At 48.5% G+C, this 23,729-nt stretch overlaps 1 protein-coding gene across 3 annotated transcripts in view; it reads right to left on the bottom strand.

Moving 5' to 3' along the window:
* The window catches only part of LOC147749132 (solute carrier family 26 member 10-like), a 490,027-nt gene that overhangs the window by 149,856 nt on the left and 316,442 nt on the right, over positions 1-23,729 (bottom strand). The window lies entirely within an intron of this gene.

Here is a 23,729-nt window from a genome sequence, read left to right on the forward strand (position 1 = left end):
CAGACAGAGGGAGGAGGGGGAGGGAGACAGAGGGGAGGAGGGAGACAGAGGGAGGGAGACATAGAGAGAGGGAAACCGTGGGAGACCGAGAGAGAGAGGGAGACAGAGGAAGGGAGTCCGGGAAAGAGGGAGACAGAGAGAGGGAGACAGGGAGACGGGGAGAGGGAGACAGAGAGAGAGGGAGGCAGAGAGAGAGAGGGAGGAAGAGAGAGGAAGACAGCTGGGGACAGAGGGAGAGGGAGGGATGGAGACGGAGGAAAGGAGACAGAGAGAGGGAGACAGAGGGTGACAGACAGATGGAGACAGAGGGAGAGAGACAGACAGAGGGAGGAGGGTGACTGAGGGATGGAGACAGAGGGGGAGACAGAGGGAGACAGAGAGGGAGACAGAGAGAGAGGGAGACAGCGAGTGAGGGAGACAGAGGGAGACAGAGAGAGAGAGAGCGGGATAGAGAGATAGAGAGAGGGAGGGAGACAGAGAGAGTGACAGAGAGGGAGGGAGACAGACAGAGATATAGACAGAGACAGGGACAGAGAGACGGAGAGGGAGACGGAGGGAGACAGGGACATACAGGGATAGACAGAGACAGGGACAGACAAACAGACAGATAGAGGCAGAGACAGGGACAGGGATAGACAGATAGAGGCAGAGATGCGACAGACAGAGAAGCAGAGAGACAGAGAGGGAAACAGAGGGAGACAGAGTGAGACAGAGGCAGAGAGAGGGAGGGAGACAGAGAGAGAGGGAGACAGAGAGAGAGGGAGACTGAGAGGGAGGGAGTCTGGGGTAGACAAAGGGAGGGAGAGGCAGACAGAGAGAGGGGGACAGAGGGACACAGACAAAGGGCGGGAGAGGGAGACAGAGAGAGAGGGGGCAGAGAGAGGGAGACAGACAGAGGGAGACAGACAAAGGGAAACAGACAGAGGGAGACAGAAAGGGAGAGGGAGGGAGACAGAGGGACTGAGACAGAGGGATGGTGACAGAAAGAGGGAGACAGAGAGAGGGAGACAGAGGGGGACAGACAGAGGGAGACAGACAGAGGGAGGGACACAGACAGAGGGAGACAGACAGAGGGAGACAGACAGACGGGGAGGGTGACAGAGGGATGGAAACAGGGAGGTAGACAGAGGGAGACAGAGAGAGAGAGAGGGGAGGGAGACAGAGAGAGATGGAGACAGACAGAGTGAGGGAGACAGAGGGAGACAGAGCGAGAGAGAGGGAGCGCGAGAGAGATAGAAAGAGGGAGGGAGACAGATAGAGAGGGGTAGGGAGACAGAGAGAGAGATAGAGAGGGAGGGAGACAGAGACAGATAGAGACAGGGACAAACAGAGATAGAGAGACGGAGAGGGAGACAGAGGGAAGGAGACAGGGACATGCAGATAGAGGCGGAGACTGAGACAGACAGAGAGGGAGACAGAGAGAGAGAGAGAGAGAGAGAGAGACAGAGGGTGATAGGGAGAGGGAGGGAGACATAGAGAGAGGGAGACAGAGAGAGAGAGAGAATGAGACAGAGGGAGGGAGTCAGGGGGAGACAGAGGGAAGGAAAGGGAGACAGAGGGGGGGAGACAGAGGGAGAGAGCCAGAGGAAGGGAGATAGAGGGAGACAGAGAGAGAGGGAGACAGAGGAAGGGAGGGAGACAGATAGAGAGGGGTAGGGAGACAGAGAGAGAGATACAGAGAGAGGGAGGGAGACAGAGACAGACAGAGACAGGGACAAACAGAGACAGAGAGACGGAGAGGGAGACAGAGGGAAGGAGACAGGGACATGCAGATAGAGGCGGAGACTGAGACAGACAGAGAGGGAGACAGAGAGAGAGAGAGAGACAGAGGGTGATAGGGAGAGGGAGGGAGACATAGAGAGAGGGAGACAGAGGGAGAGAGAGAGAGAAGGAGACAGAGGGAGGGAGTCAGGGGGAGACAGAGGGAAGGAAAGGGAGACAGAGGGGGGGAGACAGAGGGAGAGAGCCAGAGGAAGGGAGATAGAGGGAGACAGAGAGAGAGGGAGACAGAGGAAGGGTGACAGAGGAAGGGAGACAGAGAAGGGAGACAGAGGGAGACAGACAGAGGGAGACAGAGAGAGGGAGGGAGACAGAAGGACGGAGACAGAGGGAGAGAAACAGAGGGACGGAAACAGAGGGAGACAGAAAGAGGGAGAAAGACAGAGGGAGGGAGACAGAGAGAGGGAGATAGAGAGAGGGAGACAGAGGGAGGAGGGCGACAGAGGGAGCAATACAGATAGAGGGAGACAGAGGGAGGGAGACAGAGGGAGAGAGAGGGAGGGAGAGCGAGGGAGAGAGACAGAGGGATGGAGGGAGGGAGAGGGAGACAGAGGAAGGGAAAGGGAGACCGAGGAAGGGAGAGGGAGGGAGACAGAGAGAGGGAGACAGAGCGAGAGAGGGAGACAGAGTGAGTGAGACAGAGGGAGACAGAGAGAGGGAGAGAGGGAGGAAGAGAGAGAGAGAGAGAGGGAGAGAGAGAGAGGGAGACATCGAAAGGGAGGGAGAGATAGAGAGAGGGAGGGAGACAGAGAGAGAGAGAGAGAGAGAGGGAGAGAGAGAGAGAGAGAGAGACAGAGAGAGAGAGAAAGATGTGTGTATGCCGGGTCTGGTGGCTTAGTGGACGAAGGCATCCGCTGCAGGGGCCTGTGTTCAACCTCATGGTCTCATATTTGCTTGAAAATGCACCATTTGCCCACTTATATTTCAAAATTTTCGTCTGGGGAAAGAACACCCCCGAACCCCCCTTAAGTGGTTCGGTCTCGTTCGCTACGCTAGCTCGCTAAACTGTCCTTACTGTGTCCCAAAATCATGCATCTCCAAAAAGTGTGTCACCAACATGAAAAGTTTGGAAAGCTGTGCTCTAGTCCATTGGTTTTGCCAACACTGCTACTCCAGACAAGATCCCCCCTCATGCACCCATTGAACTTAGGGAGTCACCCTGATGAAAACAAAACGTTGATGAGTGGAATGCTTGAATCAAAATCATCCACTGTTCTGTGGTTGTTTGTGCTCTGTTTCAGAGTGGATCTGTTGAGGTAGTTTGGACTGGACTATTCGTATTGGACGCTCGACCAAGGATGATTTGCCTATGGATGGCCTGTCCAAAAATGGCATGATTGACTGGAGTGTGGCCCGATTGTAGTGCCAGCATTCCATCCATTACCTTTGTGTTTTCCTCAGTGAGATGCCGTAAATGTGATGGGTATTTCCAGACCTGCAACCTTTGCTTGATGTGCACAGAACTCAAGCTATACCTCATTGACAAGGCCAAAATAGACCAACACTGGTCTGAGGTTACCTGTAATTTAGAGGGGACCTGGTCTGGCAATTCAGCTTGGGCTGTTCCTATTGTAGTAGGATCAAGTATGACTTGCATATGACCAACCTCTGTCTGAAAATTGTATGAAAAGCAAAAAACGGTGGACTGGAATGTGGCCCTGGGCAACTGCCATCTGCTGAGACTTTTGCAAGCATCCTATCTATCATTCAAGTTTTTACTTAAGGTATCTTAATGTATCTTCAGGTTATGTTGCAGTGAATGTTTTCAAATAGGTAATCTGTTCAATATGTATGTGGTTTTGTGCAGAGAATAAAACTTTTCCTGGAAGGAAGCCATGACAACGGACAAATGGACACAAATATTTCAGGCTTGCCCCCTTATGATATTCTTGTGAGGATATTGTGAAGTGCAAATGGACATGGACCTTATACTATTAGTAGTGCTAGAGGAAGAAATGTTACCTATTGCTTACATATAGATACCACAGACAAACCATCCATTATTACTTGAACCCTCTTTATAAGAATGGTGATAATCTCGATTCAGCTGTAAAGGAAACCCCAGATGAAATATGTGCAGGCGAAAGGGTCCTGAATGTAAGGAAATTATGAGGGAATCAGTATGCAAAAAGAATCTTGTGGTTATTCCCCACTCTCAAAAGTAAAATCCACATTTGGTCAGTCCTATCACATATGGGTGGTAGTGGCAATGCTTCATTTGTGCAGGTGGTTGCTGGCGGTAGGCATTTGCACTCATTATTTTGAACTACATGTGTTGAAACTGCTGATGAGGGAATTGAAGGAATCTTCAGCAATAATTAATTTGGCAACTGAACTACTGCAATGCACAGGTGCCTGGTGGATCCTGTAAAGCTTTGAGTGATAAAAATGGATCTCGGTCCCGGGTGTATGTAGAACGTGATATTTAATTATAGAGTGTGATGGCGTGTAGAGCTATACCTCACTATGAAGGCTAAAAATGGACTGGGGTTGCTTGTGGTCTCGTCTTAAAAGGATCTGGGGATGCACTGTTCTTATTGGAGTAGGATTAAGACTGATTTGCATATGGATCGTGAGGGGGACGTGGGAAAGAAGACGCTGTGCCTGCCAAACCGCCAGGCAGTCGGTTGACTCCTGGCGGACTTTCACACAGTGGGGGGGGGCTCCCGACAGACATTATCCCGATCCTATTTATATTTAACCAGCCAGAGCAGAGCGCGGGGGCCGGTGTCCCTTCGAGCGCCCGCCAAGAGCACCCGCACCTACTGACTGTCACCGCGCCGCAGAGTGGGAACCACTTTGAACTGCCTAGCGACGTGTGGGGTGAGCCCTGCAACGAGGGCTATGGCACGTTTGGCAGCGGGAGTGAGTGCTCGTGCAGTGTAAGCAGTCCAAACACAGTGGGTATAAACCAAGACCAAGTCAAGTTAAAGAAGGTAAAGGAGTGCTACAGTAGTGCAGCGGTGGCACTGGGACGCGGAGGAGACTACTGCTGTAGCATTGCTGCTGCGGTAGCGTTAAGGCGCAGTTAGAAGTGCGATTAGGACCCACAGGACCCAAAGGAGAGAGACCAACGAAGCGTATGCCACACATCACATTTTTACATCCTGCTATATCTTGTCATGTGCGCCCAGCTGCTAGTCCGCTTATGGTACGGGCGTTGGAAAAGCTGGGACTTAGCCAAGACCAAGCCCAAGAGCAAGCCAGGACCAGACGGGATAAACTTTGTGTGTATGGTTTCTTTTGCCCGGTGTCCTGGTGTTGCTTCTGCCTCACTGCTACCCGGGCTTACCCTGGTGAGATCGTGGTCCCAGGGTTAGATACTGCCGCTGGTGTCACTGCCAAGGACTACACCACCCAGAGTGCATAGCGCTCCACATGGCTGCCGCTAACAAGGGGGAGGCGCTGTATTTATCTTGCGCATTTAAGCACCGCCTCTCCCCCGTAGCACGGGGCGCGTGGGACAACCCCAGACAAAACCCAGACTAAGGGCGGGCCATCTGAGCCCGTCCGAGACTGGCAGAAGTTGTGCTGTGCTACCTTATGTACAGTTATTTTATTACCTTTAGTAAGGTTTCCTAGCTCTAATTGATCCTTGGCTATGCTTCCTGTTGGGAAAGGTCCCTTTTGCAAGCGCAAGACAGGGGTGGGAGGGGGGCTGTGAAACGCTTGATGTTTTTTTGTCAAGGGCGGAATCTGCACTGATCCATGAGATCCAAATAACTGAACGCAGATTATCCTTAGAACTCTTGTTGCCACCCCCCAATGGTAGTGTGATTCCTCACCCTGATCTAACACATTTAGATATACCTTCCACCCCATCTCTAACGATGCTAAGCCACCTCACTTCGGGTTCAAATACCCCATCTGACTCTCTTTCTTCCCCTGTTACTAACTCAGGCCTTCCAACGGTTATAACAAGGGCTAAGAAAGCAATGCTGGCTGACAAAGGAGAGCCTCCCCTGAAGAAAAGGAAAGGCTGGGACCCACTTAAGGCTACTTCCCAACCTACAGCTGGAGTTAAATGGAAGGCAGCTCAAAGGGGGCACAAAGGAAACAATTATACTTGGACCGGCTCTGGTCCAGGGAAGACATGGCTTGGCAGTTTGGGCTGGACTATTCCCATGAGGCACAGGGTCAGACTGATTTGCAAATGGCCATGTCTGAACTGGGGTGGCGGAGTGAGCTAAAGAATGATGATGGATTAAATCCAGATCAGTTGACTCGGGGTGAGTGCTTGCAATGTTCAACACTCCGTCCATCATCCCCTTTGGTTTTGCTTTGTTCGCCCTAAGTTGCCAGGGTATGCTCATACGTGGGTCCCTTGCTCACTTTGCCACCGGATTCAAGCTAGCCTGGATTATGACAGCTGATTAGCCAGAAACTGGTTCTAGGATGCTTGTTTCTGGTCCAGGGAAGACATGGCTTGGCAGTTCAGGCTGGACTGTTCCCATGAGGCACATGGTCCGACTGATTTGCAAATGGCCATATCTCTGGGGTGGCGGAGTGAGCTAAAGAATGATGATGGATAAAACCCAGATCAGTTGACTGGGGGTGAGTGCTTGCAATGTTCCACACTCCGTCCATCACCCCTTTTGGTTTTGCTAAGTTATAGATGACATCACGTCAAAAGGCAAGGCTGATAAAAAATCCAATTTGGTATTAACAAAGCAAAGCAAATGGTGATTGCGTTGCTTTGCAAAAAAAGGAGTGAGGAAAACAGTGGATCGCATTGAACTGGCTTACATTATTTTGCATCTGGGAGGGATTTCCATTAATCCACAGTTGGAATTTGATGCAGAGCCAAATTATTAAAGAGTTGTAGACATTCGTGGGTGCCAAAATGGTGCACCTACCTGAGGCTGGCGTAACAAGGGAAAATATATTTATCCTGCAAGCATACATACAAATAAGAAAATGCTTGCAAGGAGAGTGTTGTGCACAAAAGTACCCCTTCCAGCACTCAAACTATCCTGAGCATAGTGCCCCCACCTTTGGACTATGATGTAAGGTGGCCTGCGTTTGGACTAGACAGCTCAAACCGTGCTGGCGCTGGGATTGAACAGAACTGCACCATTTCTTTGTAGCTATGGCACACTTCTGCTCCCTCCAGTTCATGCACCACAGTGCAGCAACGTTTCTTGCTTTGCTATGTGAACTATTAATACATCTATACCTATACATGGTTGCAAATTCTTAAATCGAAAACTATTACATATAGCATGCCTGCATTTGCACATTATTCTTGTTCTTGTCTTGGTTATATATTACATACTGTATTGGCACACTAATAATAAATGTAAATTTATATATTCTCATGTTATTCTGTGCATTTGGAAGTAAAACTACTGGAGAATAGGAATAATAAAAGCAAGGTACATGCTTCACCTAGATAGCATTGCATTTTTTGTATGTACATGTGCTTCCACTTAGTTTTCTCTGACAGCAGAACCTTAACTCTGGAACACTTTTGTTTCCTCTATTATTTTTTTAAGCTTCATAAACACACTTATTTACATGAGTAATTCTTTTATTTTTAAATGAGTAACTTTATGAGAACTCTTGTATTCGGTTTTTGAATTTGTATCCTTTCAATTTTATATTTCTATTCTATTGGCATTTATTTTTCACTATAATTGCTTTACCTTTTTCTTTTCTCTATGTGGGGCATCCAGATTAACTTCCGGTGTGAAGGCGGAGTTTAAAAATAATGATAATTTTATATACATATTTTTTCTTATGTGAATATCCTATGTTGCCTACTTTTTACCATCTTCCCAAGGTCCATAAATACATTCATTGGCCCCCTGGAAGACCTATAGTTGCCTCCATAAATAGCCTTCTTGAAAATTGTTCTATTTATTTGAGTTTGTTTTTGACACCTTGGGTAATAAATCTTGGCTCCTATATCGGAGATATGCAAGACATTTTGAGGTTAATTGAAGGTGTTAAGTGGGAACCTGACATGCTGCTCATTACTCTGGATATTACCAGTTTATACACCTGTATAAATCATTACCAAAGGATTGCTTCTGTTGAATGGTTTTTAGACAAGCGCCCACTTAAGTTAAAAAAACATAATGAGATGCTTCTTAAAATGCTAGCATTTTGTGTAGAAAATAATATATTTATTTTTGCAGGGCAGCTATACAGGCAATAACGCGGTACCGCAATGGCCACGTGCTTCATCCCAAGCTATGCAAACCTTTTCGTTGGCTGGTGGGAGGAGCATGTGGCCTGTCAGGAAGTGCCGGAAAGGTGTTTGGATAAGGTCACATTTTGGACCCATTACATTGATGATCTTTTCATCGTATGGAAGGGTTCACACTCCTCGGCTGAGGAGTTTATATCATTTTTTAATTCCAACAACCTCAATCTGGTATTTAGCGGTCATATAAGCAGCACTCTGGTCTTCTATCAGGACCTAGAAGTCTATGTCAATAATGCTGTGATTTTAACCTGATTGTACAGGAAACCTGGTAATGCTTTGCTCCACGCCAAAAGCTTCCATCCAAAAATTATGATCTGCGCATGAAGCACAACTGTTCCACGGAGGAGGACTATACTATAGCGAAGAATGAAGCAGGTAGTCGATTTAAAGCTAATTGTTATTCAAATAATTCCCTCTGTACCGCAGCAAAAAAAGTTGAAAGGATATCGAGAGAAGAACTTTTAGCTCCAAAAACTATCAGAGGAAGTAACACACCTCAACAAACTGAACCAACACTTATGATTACACGTTTTAACACGCAGTCTTCGAAAATAGTCCAGATGTTCTGAAAAAACTGGCACATCCTTAAAACAGACAATATTCTCAAGAACCACATTCCCATTTAGCCTTTGATAACGTATAGAAGATCCAAATTCATCAAGGATCTCCTAGTCTCTAGTCATTTCCAATCTAGTACTAGACCGAAAGAACCCTGTCAATCAATCAATCAACAGATTGATTTCCATCTATCTATTTCTATTGGGTTCTATCCTTGTATGAACTGCAAGGGTTGCAAATATAGTCATAAGAAAAACACCTATGAGATACCAGGAAAAGATTCAAAATCCATTAGTAACATCAATAGAGTACTCAACTGTAACTCTGACTTCACCATATACTGTTTGGAATGCCCCTGTAAGATGCCGATAGCAAAGTGTTCTCTATAATTTTAGCTGTACGGCTATAGGTAATCTCCAGCATAGTCTCTTGATGGCAACATGGGTTCATCCCCAATCATGACACTACAGATCATGTCCGGAGAGTAATTGCTTTGCTGGACTGGGCAGAGGGCACAAATACATCGGTAGGGGTCACCCTGTTAGATGCCGAGAAGGCATTTGACCGGGTGGCTTGGCAGTACCTCTGGGACATTCTGTCTTTTAAGGGGTTTGGACCAGGCATGATTAGGGCTTTGAAAGCTTTGTATAGAACACCATCATCCTGTATTAAAATTGGGCTAAATACATCTATCCCGTTCTCCATTCACCGAGGAACAAGGCAAGGGTGCCCGTCCTCCCCGCTACTGTTCGCAATATATATTGAGGTATTTCTTTATGAATTAAATCAAGAGGAGGATATATCACCAGTTGTGGTGGCGGGCACATCGTACAGGGCACTGGCATACGTGGATGACGTGGTGGTTCTCACCACGGATATTGTAAAAGTGGTTCGAAGATAGAAAAATTGGCTGCTCAGTTTGGTGCTTTCTCTGGCTACAAGTTGAACTTGTCAAAGACACAAATATTATTCACCGGCCAGAACCCCCCGGCACTGCCTAATATAGTACCTATAGCGACCTACTTGGGTATCAAGATTACATCCCCTGTGTCACAGATCCCAGAGCTAAATGTCACTCCTATTATTAAAAAGTCTGATGCTATACTCGAGCATATTAATCATTTACATTTGTCATTATATGGTAGAAATAATGTTATGAAATTGTTGATATTGCCGAAATTTTTATATTTATTCAGATCTATACCTCTAGAGTCTCCTCTCCCAATTTTCAAACAACTGGAGAGAATGACAGGGAGATTTCTATGGGGATATAAACGCCATCGTAGAGCCTATCAAAAAATGATACTTCCAAAGGCCAGGGGGGATGGGGTATCCCACATTTTTTCTATTATTATCTTGCCTCTGTGTGGCAATTTATCATTCCTTTAATAATTGGAGATAAGGCACCGATTTTGGCTGCGCACTCCCCGTCTATTTACAAGTTGGTGCTAGGGGTAGAGGCTAGGGGGTGTCTGCTAAAAATTGTTGAGCCCAGCTATTATAAAAAAACTAAATTTAAGATCTTAAAAGCAGCATTTTGGGCTTGTAAATCTATTAGGCATATTGCTGATATTCCTAAAATTACGAGATATACTCCCCTGATGTCCCAACATATTTTTTCATTTGCTGGTAGAGATTATATCACGAAAAGATGGCGTAATCTCGGTATTATATATCTTGGTGACCTCTGGCAGAACAATCATATGATATCTTTTGCTGAGCTCCAAACTAAATTTAAGCTTACGAATGTTGACTATTTTAAATAATTTCAGTGGCATAGTTTTCTTAATTCATTAACTGATCAGGAACGCGTAGCACTACAGCGGATTCCTCTGATTGATTCTATGTATCACAAAAGAAAGATTGTTTTTTCTATAATTTATTGTTGTTTTTTTTCTCAGATGATTTATTGTTTAGACAGCAGAGGTGGGCCGAGAAATTGGGAGTGGATTGTATTAAGATTGAGGAGTCCATTTATCTGGCCAACTCTATACTACTTTCGGGTAGAAGTCGGACACAGCATTATATGGCGTTGTTCCACCTATATTACACTCCAGCAAAAATCTCTAAATGGGATCATCGGTCGGTACCTCATGCAGTAGATGCGGTCTGCATGCTGCAGATGCAGCGCACATGTTTTTTTCATGTACGCATCTACTCTCAATATTATCTGAAATTCAAACCTTTCTTTCTATGATACTTGGCATCTCAGTAATACTTACTCCGGATCTCGTATTGTTTGGAGTTTCCTCGGCAGCTATTGTTGATGATAATAAAATGTTGATATTTATCTCCATGGGAATTCTGCGCTCATGTGTCACTCAAGAATGGATCAACCCAGACCCGCCATCTTTTTTTTCTTGGAGGGCGCGCCTGTTGGCTATGTGTACCTTAGAACGTGCTATTTAAAGAACGAAAGGGCGCAAAAGAGGGGCATTAGGTTTAAAAATGTGGGCGCCTGTCGAGCGGTGGATGGAGGGGGAATTGGGTTAGTGGTTTATCTGTTATATTTTGTATACTTGTTTAGGGTTGTTCTCTCTTCTCTATGTATAATTTATTCGGAACTTTTATGATGTAATGTACTAATTCTCTCTGCTCTATTTATTTCTTTGGTTTTTGTTTTGAATATGTATATAACCTGACCTGCTTGCAATAAAAAAGAAAACAATAAAAAAAAAATGGAATGCCCCAGTAAGAAAAGATATATCGGCAGTACTATGCATCCTGCCAAGAAGCGCGTGTTGGAACACATGTGGGCGATTGCCTAAAAAGATAGTAGTTATCCTGTGGCTCGCCATTTTGAAGACACTCATAAAAGCAATCGTGATCTTTTAACCTTTTATTGTTTAGATCAGATCCCCAAAAATGAAAGAGGGGGAGACAGGGTCAAGAGATTGCGTTCCTTAGAGTCTAAGTATATCATTAAACTTGGTACCATGTCCCCCCCTCTAGGGTTTGAACAAGGACGAGGAGCTATAGGCCCACTTAGAATGAGTCCATGATTCACAGGCTATTAGGTGATGAGTCACACTGAGTTGCATATATACATGGCTACATTTGGGTTTTGATCTACAGAGCTGAGGGATTTACGACAATTCAGACAGATCGGTTTTGAGATGGGGAAAAATATAGATAGACAGTGTCTGAAGTTATTGGTATTTTGAGTATTGTCTCTTATTCTCTGTCTGCTGTCATTCTTTACATCCCTTATTTACACATAATATTTTACGTATTGTGACTTGAATGTTTCTTTCTTGCAAAGCTTTGTATACAGTATTGTTACAAAATCTAGGTCGTAGTTTTGATGAGGAAATGCTGTTTCTTGTGTGCCTCCCCCTTTTGGGTGAGCCATGGGACTAATAGGAAGAACTGGATGGTAAATTATGAACTAGTGGATATATGGCCTCCGTGTGCTTTCTTACTTTTTAACTAGAGATCCTCTTGTCTTGGATAATCAATGTCCATTCAGGGCTGAATTGTTTGGAGTAATGGTTATAATTCCAAAAACCTTGAAGCACGAAAAATATTCATAGGGCTTCATACATGATAATATATTTTTTAGAGAGAAAAAATACCTGTTTTTTTTCTTCAAAAATTGTTTACATACAATCTTTCTTATATGATTTACGATATTTTCATTTATGAAATAAGTGAACATTATTAAGATTTTGGAATTCATACACCATGTTCCACACACATAGAGGCAGAGTAGAATGATTATCATTCTTTAAAATAATGCCGCAGAGAAGGTTAAGATGGCCGACACACAACAAAGCATTATGCATTTATTAAGCTGTCTTTTATGTTTACCAATTTTTACTGCACTTTTTCACTTTAAAATTGTGGTACCTTTGTAAAACAAACTGACATTAACAAAGCCAGAGTGGAAAAACACGTCTGTCAGCGCTGCAGGGCGCTCTACACGAATAAAAGAAAATTACTCACGCACTCGAGTGTGCTCCTGTTTTGGGCCGGCTGACACAGTTCTGTTAACTGTTTGTGCTGGGAAGCGCGGTTCACCACTGCAAAAGGAGGCACCCAGGGTGTGTGGTTGTACGAAGGTGAACTTTTGCACTTCATATATTATATATATATATTCCTGACATTGTTCCATTTACCGGGGCCTCGAACACTGCAGGGGCGGGCTCGCAAACAGGAATGGAGATCCTGAAATATTTCCAACAGAAAGCAAAGTAGAGCCCCCAGCTTCGGCATCCTTGCACACTGACACTGAGTTAGGTCTAGTCATGTGGCAGCTTTATAACAACTCATATCTCCCTACGCGTTTCGGCGCCATGCGCCTTGTTCACAGGTGAGTTGATGTAGTGATTAAAAAAGTCCAAGTGGGGGAGGAGCCTAGCTCGCGACCGCGATGACCGCCTGACTCCTCGGCTCCGCTGACCCTGTAGCTATCCTCCCGGTTTCCGCACCATCCTGCCTCCAAATTGCACACTACGCTACAGCAGCGGAACCGGGAGGCAAACCTGGTCACGCCGGTGTGTCTCTTTCTTCGATCCCGGCAGCAGAAGCCCCGGGACGCCTTCCCCCTCCGGACGCCGATCAGTGCAGCCTGGGTCTTTGTCTTGCGGAGGCGGCCGGCCCTGGACGCGAAGACGCCGGCCATTGTGGGACGGACGGAGCTGGTTGCAGTATCTCGTCGGTGGCGCTTGATTCTTCCACCTGGCCCCGCTGCTTCTGATCCTGGGCACCGCCGCTACCTGGAGCAACAAAGTATCTGTTCTCCAGCCCCGGGACGGCTCCTCCGCAACATTGTTTCTTCTGACGCCGCAGTGAGCGCCATCTTTTTGCCTGCTCTCGGCTCCTACAGCTGCAAGCCCAGGCTGCCGGTGAGACGCGGACATCGGCCAGCACCATTTCACGACTGTGCCGGAATGGAGAAGGCAGCCCCTGCAACCCCAGACTGTTTCCATCGTACCTCGACCCGGCAGGGGGCTCGAAGGCTCGCTGAGGGTGAGGATGTACGACCAGTGGGACTGCCTCTCGTCTGCCATACTCGAGTTCTGGAGGGGGTTGCGTCCCTGCCCTTTGAGGCGTCTTTGCAACTTGGAGACATACTGAGCGCCCTAGACGACCTCAGGTCCGCCATGCGCACTGTTGCCTGTGAATTGGGGGCTCGGATGGATGCCACTCTGCTTGCTGCCCCCCAGTCTGTCCGCATGCGAGACACCGCGCCACATCCTACAGCTGCAATCCATGGCTCCCTCGCCAACGTCGCCACTGAATCACTGCGGTCGCGAGACCCGGTCATTGCTGGGGTGCTGGCGGAAGCACCCCCCAAGGAACGCAAACTCTCTGGGGTGACGAACTGGCCTGGGAGACGCCGCGAGACACCACGCTTGGGGGCTTTCTTGGGGACTCATGGCGGACCTCCGTTTCCCATCCTGGAACGGCCACTACCGGGTGGACCAGCTGCCCTTTGTGAACCATTGTGGTGCTATGGATCCTCTGCTATGATTGTGGACCACATGACTACGTCTTGGATGGACTTTGGTGATCGTCCCCTCATTCAGCTGTGGTCCCTTTGTCTGTTCCCATCTTCCAAGAGGTCTACCGCGCAGCTGGATTGTACAGTAACACCGCATCGTAGGGGACAGGGTTGAGGCAGCCCCCTCCTGCATCAGGACCGTCTCCTTTTTTGAACTGCTGGGTTGCTGACGGACTGCCGGGGATATTGAGTATTGGTATTGTACTGGTCTTGGGGTCGGGGTAAGGGCGGCCAGGGAACTGTTTTACTTGCGTTGGATATATTTCATTGGCCCTCCTCCGGTCTTATGTGAATTGCACTCTTTCTTCTTTCTCCTTTTTCCTCCTTTCTTTTTCTCCTTCTCAATTTTCTCTTCTTATACTATATTTCGGGTTCTGGGGAGACAAACACTCTGCTAGGGGGGGGTAGGCCGTAGCCTCTGCATGTGTGTAGGGTGGGGGGGTAAGTTTTAGTTCATGTTTTTTTCTATGGTGCCTTCTTGTTATCACTTAACTTCTTCTTTCTAGGCCCGTGTTAGGCATACTGGGGGATGGGTGGTAGCGTGGTGTTAGCTGGGATGTTGCATCTTCTTTAGGAATGAGCATAATTTGTGGCCATCCTTTGGCTGGAACTTGCATGTTGCGAACTGCACTGACTGGTAAGGATATCTATTGTCGAGTCCCACCTACATGGACCTAATTTCTCCTTCTTACTTGTATAAGTACGGAACAGTAGACCTGACCTTAATTGTTGCGCTGAAAACTTTTAAAAACTAACCTTTGCTGATTCTGGGACATGGTAATATGGTAACTACAGTGTGACCTTACTAATGCTTGCTTATAATGAGAGATATTACTGTGCCGCCGTAAAGTTGCATAGGTGCTTAACTGTTTTCGTGGCCGGCCGGCAGGTTGTAGGCCCGTATTTGTTCTGATTTGATGCACAATAAAGGTTTTCAAAAATTAAAAAAAAATAAATAAAATAAAGTCCAAGTGGTCACATGGTCCCAGTTGCGGACCACCTTACCCAGAATGCACTATTATTCAAATTTGGCATCATGGCTCGTTTTTCATGTTGTTGCTGTGAATAGCTGCATCAATAGCAAGTGCACTTTACTGCCACAGTCTCAAAAATCCGTGTATGCAAGTGAAAACCCGAAGTCTGCCAGAAGGGAGAAATCCCTCCTTCATCTCCCTTTCTCTGTATGCACGCCAAATACTCATGGAAGTCCTGTGACTGGCGTGATACGAGCGCGTCATGCCCCCTCCATAATCATTCCTGACATTGTTCCATTTACCGGGGCCTCCAACGCTGCAGGGGCGGGCTCGCAAACAGGAATGGAGATCCTGAAATATTTCCAACAGAAAGCAAAAAAGAGCCCCCAGCTTCGGCATCCTTGCACACTGACACTAAGTTAGGTCTAGTCATGTGGCAGCTTTATAACAACTCATATCTCCCTACGCGTTTCGGCGCCATGCGCCTTGTTCACAGGTGAGTTGATGTAGTGATTAAAAAAGTCCAAGTAGTCACATGGTCCCAGTTGCGGACCACCTTACCCAGAATGCACTATTATTCAAATTTGGCATCATGGCTCGTTTTTAGGTCTCGCCTGTCGATGCGCATGCGCATCGAGCAAGCGAGACTATGGGGGCTTATCCACTCTTTATCCAACTTGCAAGGAATCGTGGCGATTCCTTGCAGTGCCCGTGACTTTTAAGCTCAATGCGCATGCGCATTGAGCTTAAAAGCGCGTGCACATGCCCCCAGCCGCCTGCCTTGCCTACTCTCCCGCCCCCTCACTTCTTGATTGCACGGCCGCTAGGCCGTGCCTCCCCTACTCTCCTCCTCCTACTCTCCTCCCGTCGCCGTCTGTTCCCGCACTCCTCCCACACCCCCGCTCCGCCCCCTCCCCTGCCTGCCATGTCGCGTCGCATTTCTCCTCCCCCCTCCCCACAGCTCCCCTTCTCTCCTCCTCCTACTCTCCTCCCCTCGACGTCTGTTCCCGCACTCCTCCCACACCCCCCGCTCCGCCCCCTCCCCTGCCTGCCATGTCGCGTCGCATTTCTCCTCCCCCCTCCCCACAGCTCCCCTACTCTCCTCCTCCTACTCTCCTCCCCTCGTTCTGAGGTTCCCGATGACCAGGGTGAAAGTCGCCAGTTGAAATTGTGTCTGAGTGTGTTTCTTACTGGCGTCGGGGATGGAGAGCGTGGACATGGTTTGGGCTCAACATGGGAGAGGATCTCTGCTTTGTCTGCTTAGCAGTCCACGTATGTGCTCCCCAAGTTACCAAGCACCCATTCGTCACTGATTGTGGCGACGGCCGTGTCTGATGAAAGGAAACCCCACTAATAAGCGGTTTTGGGAGGCCACCGAGGGAATGACTGACCCACATGCTGCTGTTTCTGTAGCTTTCACCCTTTGCTTCCTCTTAGCGGGTGCCACGGATCCTGTAGTACCTGCTGAAGCGGTTTCACGCTCGGCCTTGGATTTGTAGGTGTAAACGTGTCCCAATGCCTAGGAGGAAAGAGCTATGCTCCGTTGTGACAGGTGTTATAGAGCCTCGCAGCTCTCGTGTACATGTCACAACGAAGGAGACTTACGTGGCCAAAAAGAATCTTGAATGCAGCTGAACCCTTTTTAACTTCAATAAACGGCAGAGTGACAAGTCCCATGTACTCCAGCCAATCACATGCCTTAGCTGGGCCGAGGGTCTCGCCTCTTTAGGGACCTCTGGCACGTGCCCCTCAAGAGGTTATAACCAGAGCACTGTGGACCCATTGCCAGTTCAGACCCTCCTCAGAGTCCACAATGTTCTTCAATCGGACACTTTTACAAGTTTATGCTTCGGCTTCCATCTTCTGTAGTAAGCCTATTTAAATCCACCACAGTTATATACCAATCAGTACGAGATATGAAAGCATTAGAAAAGGGGAGGTTCAAAACACTGATATACATCATTGTTTGCACACCTCAGGCGAAGACAATACGCGCTTACAAATAGCCTGTGTTCAGGAGGTCAGTCCCTGCCTTGACTTATTTATTTGATTTGAGAATCTCCCCAAAAAACGAGTTTCTTGGCCTTCAGAAAGGTGTCTTATCTGGGACTGTAAAAGCCCGGTCGCACCTGCTTAACAGGCTTGAGCACTCGCCACTTCCATAGAAACTGCTGATGCCGACATGCTTTTCGACCAAGTGCAGTCAGCGGTTTGCCCAGGGTCAGGAGAAGCAGCAGCTGTTGGGACCCTGCTGCTTTCACACCCTCTCCCCGCTCCGCCCCCTCCCCTGCCCGCCGTGTCGCATTTCTCCTCCCCCCTCCCCTTCTCTGCCTGTTTCAGCCTTCTTTCCTTTCCGTCCATTTCGCTTCCTCGCTCTTTATTTTCCCTCTGCTCTTTCCTTTATTCTGCATTTCTCCTCCCCCCTCCCCTTCTCTGCCTGTTTCAGCCTTCTTTCCTTTCCGTCCATTTCTCTTCCTCGCTCTTTATTTTCCCTCTGCTCTTTCCTTTATTCTTTTTCTCTTTCCTTTCGGATTCCGTTTCTTTCCTTCCCCAGTTTGTTTCTTTTTTCCTGTTCCATTTTAAACCTATTTAACAATTCTTCCCTTACTCATTGTTTGTTCGATCCGTGTGACTTCGCCGACTTACACCTCCCATCCCTACTTTCTGCCCTGGCCCCTCCCCCTCTCCTTGAGGTGAGCTCGGCATCACCCTCGCTCATAGCCTCGAATCCATCACCCTGCTTCCAGTATGCACACCCCGAGCACGTCCTCGAAACACATTTCCATTCTGTCCATTCCTATGCATCATTCATTTATCACGCAGACACCTCTCAGATCCGTTTCAAAGCCAAACTGCAACTTTCTTGCACTCTCACTCATCCTCACTCACCCTCAACCCCACACCCTCACCCTCACTCACCCTCAACCCCTCACCCTAACTCACCCTCAACCCCTCACCCTAACTCACCCTCACCCTCACTCACCCTCAACCCCTCACTCACCCTCACTCACCCTCAACCCCTCACCCTCAACATCAACCCCTCACCCTCACTCACCCTCACCCTCACTCACCCTCACCCTCACTCACCCTCACTCTCACTCACCCTCAACCCCTCAACCCCTCACCCTCACTCACCCTCAACATCAACCCCTCACCCTCACTCACCCTCACCCTCACCCTCACTCACCCTCACCCTCACTCACCCTCACTCTCACTCACCCTCAACCCCTCACCCTCACTCACCCTCAACCCCTCACTCACCCTCACTCACCCTCACCCACCCTCACCCACCCTCACCCTCACTCACCCTCACTCACCCTCAACCCCTCACCCTCACACAGTGCAATAGGTCTTGGAGCATTTGAGTTAGAGCTTTTAGAAATGTTTATGGCTTTTTTTTTGTAATTCTTTAGCATTGGCTACAGGAAACAAAAATGCTAAAGATTTACAAAAAAACCCATAAACAATTCTAAAAGCACTAACTCTAATGCTGCGAGACCTATTGCATTTCCAATGCTTGTTCATGTTGTTGCTGTGAATAGCTGCATCAATAGCAAGTGCACTTTACTGCCACAGTATATATATATATGAACAGTATCCTCTCCATGGGCAAGAAGTAGAGGCCACGCAGGGGAGTCTGTGGAGGGTTCTTTATGCGGATAGAAATCACCTGGATATTGCCAAGCAGAAACCTCCTGTGCTCCCCATACTGCACCAACCACACAGTCCGGCAGTCCATATGGCAGGGGCAGGACCAATGATCCGTGTCGCCCTGCGTGGGGTAAAATTACTCCAACACTGCAATTTTTCTTGCCGGTTCCAAGGGTGTGCCCCCGACATCCCAGATTCCTGGGCAAACAAAAATTCCACCAAGGCAGATACCAGCTTGTCAGGAGCCGCTTTGTAGTGCAGGAGCCTCTTGCAGCGCATTACTGGCACTCGCGCTGAATATGTGAACGTATCCTCTCCATGGGCAAGAAGAAGAGGCTACGCAGGAGAGTCTGTGGAGGGTTCTTTATTGCAAGTTTAAAAACCAAATTCAGGCGGATGCATTTTGGCTTGGATTAAGCCTTCCTCAGCGCGAAATGGTTCAAGTAGAATGAGGACAAAATAACCGGTATAAATACCTAGGCCCCTCCTGCCAGGTGAAAGCCAGCTCCGCCCCCGAACAGCACAGGTAGTCATTGGCTGGTAAAAAAACATGGTAGGACGCCCAGTGCGTCAATACTACGAGTCCCAGAATGCTCTGAGCTGGTCTGGCACTGCATCGGGGGTGAAGGAAATATGCGGATAGAAATCACCTGGATATTGCCAAGCAGAAACCGCCTCTGCTCCCCATACTGAACCAACCACACAGTCCCGGCAGTCCATATAGCAGGGGCAGGACCAATGATCCGCGATGCCCAGCGTGAGGTAAAATTACTCCAACACTGCAATTTTTCTTGCCGGTTCCAAGGGTGTGCACCCGACATCCCAGATTCCTGGGCAAACAAAAATTCCGCCAAGGCAGATACCAGCTTGTCAGGGGCCGCTTTGTGGTGCAGGAGCCTCTTGCAGCGCATTACTGGCACTCGCGCTGAATATCCGAAAAGTATCCTCTCCATGGGCAAGAAGAAGAGGCCACGCAGGAGAGTCTGTGGAGGGTTCTTTATTGCAAGTTTAAAAACCAAATTCAGGCGGATGCATTTTGGCTTGGATTAAGCCTTCCTCAGCGCAAAATGGTTCAAGCAGAATGAGGACAAAATACCCGGTACAAAATACCTAGCCCCCTCCTGCCAGGTGAAAGCCAGCTCCGCCCCCGAAACAGCACAGGTAGTCATTGGCTGGTAAACAAACATCGTAGGACGCCCAGTGCATCAATACTACGAGTCCCAGAATGCTGTGAGCTGGTCTGGCACTGCACCGGGGTAAAGGAAATATGCGGATAGAAATCACCTGAATATTGCCAAGCAGAAACCTCCTCTGCTCCCCATACTGCACCAACCGCACAGTCCCGGCAGTCCATATAGCTGGGGCAGAACCAATGATCCGCGTTGCCCAGCGTGGGGTAAAATTACTCCAACACTGCAATTTCTCTTGCCGGTTCCAAGGGTGTGCCCCCGACATCCCAGATTCCTGGGCAAACAAAAATTCCACCAAGGCAGATACCAGCTTGTCAGGAGCCGCTTTGTGGTGCAGTAGCCTCTTGCAGCGCGTTACTGGCCCTCCCGCTGAATATGTGAACGTATCCTCTCCATGGGCAAGAAGAAGAGGCCTCGCAGGGGAGTCTGTGGAGGGTTCTTTATTGCAAGTTTAAAAACCAAATTCAGGCGGATGCATTTTGGCATGGATTAAGCCTTCCTCAGCGCAAAATGGTTCAAGCAGAATGAGGACAAAAAAACCGGTATAAATACCTAGTCCCCTCCTGCCAGATGAAAGCCAGCTCCGCCCCCGAACAGCACAGGTAGTCATTGGCTGGTTAACAAACATGGTAGGACGCCCAGTGCGTCAATACTACGAGTCCCAGAATGCTGTGAGCAGGTCTGGCACTGCACCGGGGGTGAAGGAAATATGCGGATAGAAATCACCTGGATATTGCCAAGCAGAAACCTCATCTGCTCCCCATACTGAACCAACCACACAGTCCAGGCAGTCCATATAGTAGGGGCAGGACCAATGATCCGTGTCGCCCTGCGTGAGGTAAAATTACTCCAACACTGCAATTTTTCTTGCCGGTTCCAAGGGTGTGCCCCCAACATCCCGGATTTCTGGGCAAACAAAAATTCCACCAAGGCAGATACCAGCTTGTCAGGAGCCGCTTTGTGGTGCAGGAGCCTCTTGCAGCGCGTTACTGGCCCTCGCGCTGAATATGTGAAAAGTATCCTCTCCATGGGCTAGAAGAAGAGGCCACGCAGGGGAGTCTGTGGAGGGTTCTTTATTGCAAGTTTAAAAACCAAATTCAAGCGGATGCATTTCGGCTTGGATTAAGCCTTCCTCAGTGCAAAATGGTTCAAGCAGAATGAGGACAAAATAACCGGTATCAATACCTAGTCCCCTCCTGCCAGGTGAAAGCCAGCTCCGCCCCCGAACAGCACAGGTAGTCATTGGCTGTTGAACAAACATGGTAGGACGCCCAGTGCGTCAATACTACGAGTCCCAGAATGCTGTGAGCTGGTCTGGCACTGCACCGGGGGTGAAGGAAATATGCGGATAGAAATCACCTGGATATTGCCAAGCAGAAACCGCCTCTGCTCCCCATACTGAACCAACCACACAGTCCCGGCAGTCCATATGGCAGGGGCAGGACCAATGATCCGCGATGCCCAGCGTGAGTTAAAATTACTCCAACACTGCAATTTTTCTTGCCGGTTCCAAGGGTGTGCCCCCGACATCCCAGATTCCTGGGCAAACAAAAATTCCACCAAGGCAGATACCAGCTTGTCAGGAGCCGCTTTGTGGTGCAGTAGCCTCTTGCAGCGCGTTACTGGCCCTCCCGCTGAATATGTGAACGTATCCTCTCCATGGGCAAGAAGAAGAGGCCTCGCAGGGGAGTCTGTGGAGGGTTCTTTATTGCAAGTTTAAAAACCAAATTCAGGCGGATGCATTTTGGCATGGATTAAGCCTTCCTCAGCGCAAAATGGTTCAAGCAGAATGAGGACAAAATAACCGGTATAAATACCTAGTCCCCTCCTGCCAGATGAAAGCCAGCTCCGCCCCCGAACAGCACAGGTAGTCATTGGCTGGTTAACAAACATGGTAGGACGCCCAGTGCGTCAATACTACGAGTCCCAGAATGCTGTGAGCAGGTCTGGCACTGCACCGGGGGTGAAGGAAATATGCGGATAGAAATCACCTGGATATTGCCAAGCAGAAACCTCATCTGCTCCCCATACTGAACCAACCACACAGTCCAGGCAGTCCATATAGTAGGGGCAGGACCAATGATCCGTGTCGCCCTGCGTGAGGTAAAATTACTCCAACACTGCAATTTTTCTTGCCGGTTCCAAGGGTGTGCCCCCAACATCCCGGATTTCTGGGCAAACAAAAATTCCACCAAGGCAGATACCAGCTTGTCAGGAGCCGCTTTGTGGTGCAGGAGCCTCTTGCAGCGCGTTACTGGCCCTCGCGCTGAATATGTGAAAAGTATCCTCTCCATGGGCTAGAAGAAGAGGCCACGCAGGGGAGTCTGTGGAGGGTTCTTTATTGCAAGTTTAAAAACCAAATTCAAGCGGATGCATTTCGGCTTGGATTAAGCCTTCCTCAGTGCAAAATGGTTCAAGCAGAATGAGGACAAAATAACCGGTATCAATACCTAGTCCCCTCCTGCCAGGTGAAAGCCAGCTCCGCCCCCGAACAGCACAGGTAGTCATTGGCTGTTGAACAAACATGGTAGGACGCCCAGTGCGTCAATACTACGAGTCCCAGAATGCTGTGAGCTGGTCTGGCACTGCACCGGGGGTGAAGGAAATATGCGGATAGAAATCACCTGGATATTGCCAAGCAGAAACCGCCTCTGCTCCCCATACTGAACCAACCACACAGTCCCGGCAGTCCATATGGCAGGGGCAGGACCAATGATCCGCGATGCCCAGAGTGAGGTAAAATTACTCCAACACTGCAATTTTTCTTGCCGGTTCCAAGGGTGTGCCCCCGACATCCCAGATTCCTGGGCAAACAAAAATTCCGCCAAGGCAGATACCAGCTTGTCAGGGGCCGCTTTGTGGTGCAGGAGCCTCTTGCAGCGCATTACTGGCACTCGCGCTGAATATCCGAAAAGTATCCTCTCCATGGGCAAGAAGAAGAGGTCACGCAGGAGAGTCTGTGGAGGGTTCTTTATTGCAAGTTTAAAAACCAAATTCAGGCGGATGCATTTCGGCTTGGATTAAGCCTTCCTCAGCGCAAAATGGTTCAAGCAGAATGAGGACAAAATACCCGGTACAAAATACCTAGTCCCCTCCTGCCAGGTGAAAGCCAGCTCCGCCCCCGAAACAGCACCGGTAGTCATTGGCTGGTAAACAAACATCGTAGGACGCCCAGTGCATCAATACTACGAGTCCCAGAATGCTGTGAGCTGGTCTGGCACTGCACCGGGGTAAAGGAAATATGCGGATAGAAGTCACCTGAATATTGCCAAGCAAAAACCTCCTCTGCTCCCCATACTGCACCAACCGCACAGTCCCGGCAGTCCATATAGCTGGGGCAGAACCAATGATCCGCGTTGCCCAGCGTGGGGTAAAATTACTCCAACACTGCAATTTTTCATGCCGGTTCCAAGGGTGTGCCCCCGACATCCCAGATTCCTGGGCAAACAAAAATTCCACCAAGGCAGATACCAGCTTGTCAGGAGCCGCTTTGTGGTGCAGTAGCCTCTTGCATCGCGTTACTGGCACTCGCGCTGAATATGTGAAAAGTATCCTCTCCATGGGCAAGAAGAAGAGGACACGCAGGGGAGTCTGTGGAGGGTTCTTTATTGCAAGTTTAAAAACCAAATTCAGGCGGAGGCATTTCGGCTTGGATTAAGCCTTCCTCAGCGCAAAATGGTTCAAGCAGAATGAGGACAAAATAACCGGTATAAATACCTAGTCCCCTCCTGCCAGGTGAAAGCCAGCCCTGCCCCCAAACAGCACAGGTAGTCATTGGCTGGTAAACAAACATCGTAGGACTCCCAGTGCATCAATACTACGTGTCCCAGAATGCTGTGAGCTGGTCTGGCACTGCACCG

Source organism: Lissotriton vulgaris, chromosome 1_1 (assembly GCF_964263255.1).
Source record: "Lissotriton vulgaris chromosome 1_1, aLisVul1.2, whole genome shotgun sequence".
NCBI classification, from domain to species: domain Eukaryota; kingdom Metazoa; phylum Chordata; class Amphibia; order Caudata; family Salamandridae; genus Lissotriton; species Lissotriton vulgaris.